This window comes from Fukomys damarensis, unplaced genomic scaffold (assembly GCF_012274545.1).
Source record: "Fukomys damarensis isolate Sample0158 unplaced genomic scaffold, DMR_v1.0_HiC HiC_scaffold_12, whole genome shotgun sequence".
Lineage (NCBI taxonomy): Eukaryota > Metazoa > Chordata > Mammalia > Rodentia > Bathyergidae > Fukomys > Fukomys damarensis.
The window spans coordinates 9,849,033-9,854,728 of NW_022900924.1; the positions used below are offsets into that span (position 1 = coordinate 9,849,033).

A 5,696-nucleotide genomic window follows, 5' to 3' on the forward strand; every position below is an offset into this window, starting at 1 on the left:
TATATATATATATAATTTATTTATATATATGATATTAATCCTAGGTTCCTAGGCTGAGTGTCATGGGTCATACCTATAATCCCAGCACCCAGGAGGCTGAGGCAGGAGGATTGCCATGAGTTTGAGGCCAGTTTGGACTACATGGTGAGACCCTGTCTCAAAAAACAAACAGACAGACAAAAAATGGATTCACAAAATATATTCCAGACCAATTAAATCAGAAAGTCTGCTGATTGGATATGGGGGAAAAAAAAATACAATTCAAAGCTGCCCAGGTGATTCCAGTGTACCTTCAAGCTGAGACCCACTGCCAGAGTGTTTGTGGTATTAAACAAGATGCCACAGGAGGAGGGCTCCGGGGAGTGCCTGGGGCACAGTGAAGTGCTTCGGTGGTTGTGGAATTCACTCTGCAAGCCAGGGTGGCAGTCAGGGAAGGCTTCCTGGAGGAGGCAGTGGGCACGCTCCAAAATGGAGGGCAGGAGATAACCAGGACAGAGAGTGTAGGAGGGATCTTAGCAGTGGTTCAGCTCCTGCAGGGGCCTGGAGGAGCTGAGTTATTCTCAGCTGGGGCTGCAGCTCGGTAGCATAGTATGCACTCTCATGTGCAGGGGCCTGTGTCCAAACCCCAGCAAGGTGCAGGGGGAATCATTCTCTGTGGAAAAAGTACACAAGACATGTGGTACAGGGTCCTGTAAAGAGGTCAGAGGTGGAAAGTCATTGGGGATACGCTGTTGATTTTTTTTTGAGATTTTCATAGATTTTTGTTTATTTGAGACAGGGTCTCACTATGTAGTCCAGGCTGGCTCTAAATTCTCAGCGATGCTTCTGCCTCAGCCTCCCGAGTGCTAGGATTACAGGCATGCGGCATCATGACTTGCAGACGTTACAAAGACTTTAAGTAGGACAGTGACTAGGGTTGTGCCCTCCCTCAAATTCGGAGACAGTCAAGCCTTTCCCAAGGGATGTGTCTAAATCACCAGCAGCCCGCATTGCCAAGGGACTGTGGAACAAACCCCATGAGACAGCCTGCAGTCAGATGGTCCTGGGTCCCTGTCAGGACATGTCTACTTCCTAGCTATGGCCATGTGCAAGTGATTTTGTTTATAAGCCTCAATTCCCCAGCCAGTAAAGTAGGTGTAAAACCTCCAGTGGATTTTCACAGGATTCTATCAGGTAATAATGTAAAAGGCAAACTGGCATGGCTACACATACCTGCAATCCTAGGTATTTGGGAGCCTGAGGCAGGAGGAGAATAGCAAGTTTGAGGACAGCCTTAGGGAGAGCCTGTCTCAAAATGAAGCTCCGTGGGGCCTGGGTTCAAGTCCCATCCCCGACCAAGACCTAATATTTAGCTTCCCATATGTTAGTAAATGTTTTAAATAGTAAACAATTTTATGTAATAATAATTACTACTAATCACAACCTTGATTCTGCACCCCTTTGGTGCCTGGATAAATCTCCAAACTTGTCCCTTTCTCTTCTAGCCTCAAAGTCCCTCTTGGATTCTTTGATGACTTTTTGTTTGTTTTTTGTTTTTTGAGACAGGGTCTCATTTTGTTGTCCAGGCTGGCCTTCAACTCACCGTGTAGCCCAGGCTAGATTCAAACTCCCAGCGATCCTCCTGCCTCAGCCTCACTAGTGCTGGAACTACAGGTGTGCACCACTATACTCTGCTTCTTTGGGGAGGGGTGCCGGGGATTGAACTTGGGTCCTTGGGACTTGCGAGGCAGGCGGCGGCACCACTGAGCTAAATCCCTGGCCCTCTGCTTCTTTGATAATTATAGGTTACAGTTTCTCAGCCATTTTCAGCTGTTGTTGAATCCACACAAGCATGGAAAGTGTGCATTTTATTATACAGACTTTGCTGTTCAGGCAACTGAAGTTCCAAGTGCTTCCAGCCACTTGCTCCAGGCCACAGGCCTACCCCGCTCCCATTTTCTGGATAAGAAAACCGGGGCTCTGATGAATAAAGTGTCAGGCCCAAGACTGCATGGTTGGCAGCTGGCAGAGGCAGGATCTGAACCCACGTCTGTCTTAGGATTGCTGAACTCTAGAGGTAGCCTCTGAGGTCTGCAGTTCCTGCTAGGTTCCACCCTCTGGGCCACATGACTCCTCTTTGAAATAAATTTTCAATCTTGACTCTCCTGCTCCGCTCCCGTTCTGGGGCCCTCAGCACACCTTTCTGAACAGCAGCCCTTCCTTTCGGAATGGTCTTCGTGCAGTCGCTTTCTTCAAAAACCAGGTCAGCATTAGCGCTTTTCCAGAAAACAGTTTCCAGGTCTCAGTCACTTTTCTTGTGTGTGTGCTACGTATGGAGCCCAGGGCCTTGTGCATGCTAAGAATGTGCTCTGCCGCCGAGCTATGTCTCTGGCACTCTCTGCTCTTTTCTGTTCCTTCCTTCCTTCCTTTCCCTCTCTCTCTCTTTCTTTTGCCTTTCTCTCTCTACTAAGGATTGAACCCAAGGTTTTCCCACTGAGCTATATCCCCAGCCTTCTAATTTCCTTTCCTGTCCTTCTCTTTTCTTTTTTCAGTACTGGGGATTGAACTCAGGACCTTGTGGGACAGGCATGGTGCCACTGAACTAAATCCTGGCCCCCCAGACCTTTCATTTCTTAATTTCTAGATGAAGTTTTACTAAATTGCTAAATTGCCCAAGCTGGGCTCTAACCTGAAATCTTCCCAGAGTGCTGGGATTACAGATCTGCAACACCACCCAAGCGTCAGGGAGACTTTAGATGAAACGTCCAGAACCCACAGAGATGATTCTGATTCGGCCAAGCCAAGATCTGCGAAGAACATTCCAGGAAGGGGGACTCTAAACTTTAAAGGAGCACAGAGAACTCGGGGAGTGTGGAGAAGACCGTATTCGAGGCCCAGCCCTGGAGACCTTGTGAAGAGTTTGTATTTTATTCCAAGTGCAACAGGAAACCAGTGGTTAAACTGGGGACGGAGGAGTCTGAATTTACATTTTTTGAATGTTACTTTGCAACTCAGTTGTTCTTCTCTTAGGTATTTACCCAAGAGAAATGAAACCATATGTCTTCACAGAGACTTCTATGCAAATGTTCACAGCAGCTGTATTCATTGCGGCCCAAATTGGGAAACAACCTTTATGTCCGTCACCAGGATATCAGAGCAGCAAATGCTGGCTCCTCCATACAGTGGAGTCCTCCTCCTTAGCGAAAAGGGAGAACAGCTGATACACACACACACCGTGGATGAGTCTCACTAACATTACACTGAGCCAAAGAAGCTAGACCTCAGCAGGATGTGGTGGCCCACGCCCGCAATCCCAGATACTCAGGCTGAAGCAGAAGGATCACAAGTTCAAGGCTAGCCTGGGAATCTTAGTGAAGTCTTGCCTCAGAGTTTTCTTTTATTTTTTTAGTGGCACTGGGTACTGAACTCAGGGCTTCAAACATGCTAGGCGAGTGTTCTCATGGGGCCACACTTCCAGCTCTTCAAAATACAAATTTTAAACAGGGCTGGTGGGCCTAGTGTGCTGGCATACAGCTGTAATCCCAGCACCGGGCAGACTGAGGCAGGAGGATCACCAGGAGTTTGAAATCAGTCTGGGGGCTACATTGTGATTTTGACGAGGACAGCCTGAGGTGCATAGTGAGACCCGGTCTCAAGAAAAAAACAAAGGTGGGGAAGGGGACAGAAATGGAGCTAATTCTTCCTAGGTTCAATCCTTAGTACAGAAAGAAAGAGAAAGAGAGAGAGAGAGAAAAACAGAGAGTGGAAGTGGGAGAGGTGCACGCCTATAATCCCAGCACTCAGGAGGCTGAGGCGGGAGTATTACCATGAGTTCAAGGCTAGCCCAGGTAGGTCTATAGTGAGTTCAAGGCCAACCTGGACTGCACAGTGAGACCCTGTTGGTGGGGGGGGGGTAGCTGGGGATGTAGCTCAGTGGTAGAGCACAACTGAGCATGTGAATGCCCTGGGTTCAATCTCCATTGCACAGAAACAAAAGCCAGACTCCTCCAGCCCCTCCTTCTCCAAAAGAGTTCAGACTGTATAACTCCACTTACTTTTTGAATTTTGTAAATGGTATCAGAGCTTGAACCCAGGGCCTTCACACTGAGCTACATCCACAACCCTCTTTACATTTTTTTGAGACAGGAGGATCGAAAGTTCAAGCCTAGCCTGGGCAGTTTAACAGTTTAATGAGACATTGTCTCGTGGGAGTGTAGCTTAGTACAATGGCTCTGAGTTTAATCCCCAAAACCACACACACATAAAGTTATTCACACTGTGTTTTTACTGAGCACCTACTGTGTACAGTGCCCTGTGCCAAGGATAGGCCAGCAAACAAAGATGGTCTCCATCTTTCTAAAGTCTAGAGTCGAGCAGGAGGCAGATGCAAACAGCAAGTACATAAAAATTACTCAGTTATAACCATTTTTGTTTTGCTTTGATTTGAGGAGGGTCTTACTATTTAGCCCAGGTTGGCCTTGAACTTGCAGCAATCCTCCTGCCTCAGCCTCCTGAGTGCTGGGATTATAGACATGGCCACTATGCTTACTTAGCTATAATCATGATGAGTGCTTCTAGGTGCTAAAAATAATCTCAGTAACAGGAGTCAGGAAATGTTTCTTTGAGAATTTGGTTTTACGGTTTTATGTTGAAACCCCCAAAATAATGATGATAGACTTTTTTGTTTGGAGACGGTCTTGCTGTATAGCCCAGGCTGGTTTCAAATTTGAGGCGATCTTCCTGTTTCAGGCTGCCAAGTGCTTTGGAATGCTGCCTTTGTCAGACGTCGGTCCCTTTGTCTGATCCTACTTACTTCCCTTTCTCTTTCACAGGTGTTGCCCCTAACTTTAGCTCAGCATGTGTTTTCTGGAGGGCCTGGCCCAACACAGAGGGACTTGGTAGTTGGATTCTTGAGGGACAGGGAGAGATTTAAGCTGTATCTGCGGAGCATTTTAATGTAAAATTGGCAAACTACCATCACTCATCCTAAAGTGTGAGGAAGGACTGTTGGACAATTAATAACTACCTCAATGAGAATTAATTTGGATAATAGGTATATAGTATTCGTCTATTTAGACGCTCAAGAAATAGCTGTTGGGCCAGGGATTTAGCTCAGTGGTGCCGCTGCCTGCTCACAAGCCAAGGTCCCAAGTTTGATCCTGGTACACACACACACAAAGCTGTTATTATCATGCATTTTCTGAGTGTCCTGTGTGTGACTTTCCTGCAGTTTTCCCTTTGATATCTAATGTGGGGATCCTTCTACCCCAGGTAGAATCTTGGCAGAGATTCTAGGGAGAGTGGATGTGTGAAGACTGACAGATATGTAACGTCAAAAGTATTGGATCGGGGCTCAGAGGCTGGGCTGTGATCTGCACGGTCCAGAGGGCCACCCCAGGAAAAGTCCTCCAAAGCTTCAGCCCTTGATTGGTAGTGGTTTAGGGTTCTCTTGGGAGGGGACCTACTGGGAGAATCAGACTTTCCAGTGGACACGAAGGAAAGTGATGACCGGGTGACTGATGAATGGACTGACACATTTGTCCGCTTGAAGGTCAGGCAAGTGACTTTGAGCCACAGAGACTAGCTGGAGGGGCTGAGCCCCTGGAGGCCTCCCACGGACTAGCTCGTCCGCCAGGAGGCGCCGCAGCTACGCCCCGCGTCTCCCCCAGTCCGGGTTTCGGCGCGTGCCCGCGGACAGGCGGGGAGCGTGACCAGCG

At 47.8% G+C, this 5,696-nt stretch overlaps 1 long non-coding RNA gene across 1 annotated transcript in view; it reads left to right on the plus strand.

The window, feature by feature from the left end:
- Window positions 1-1,580, plus strand: part of LOC117285700 — a 12,348-nt gene extending 10,768 nt beyond the window's left edge. Inside the window, exon 3 of the long non-coding RNA XR_004516776.1 lies at window positions 1,546-1,580. This is a non-coding gene — a long non-coding RNA (uncharacterized LOC117285700). The remainder of the gene's footprint in view (window positions 1-1,545) is intronic.
- Window positions 1,581-5,696: the final 4,116 nt, after the last annotated feature.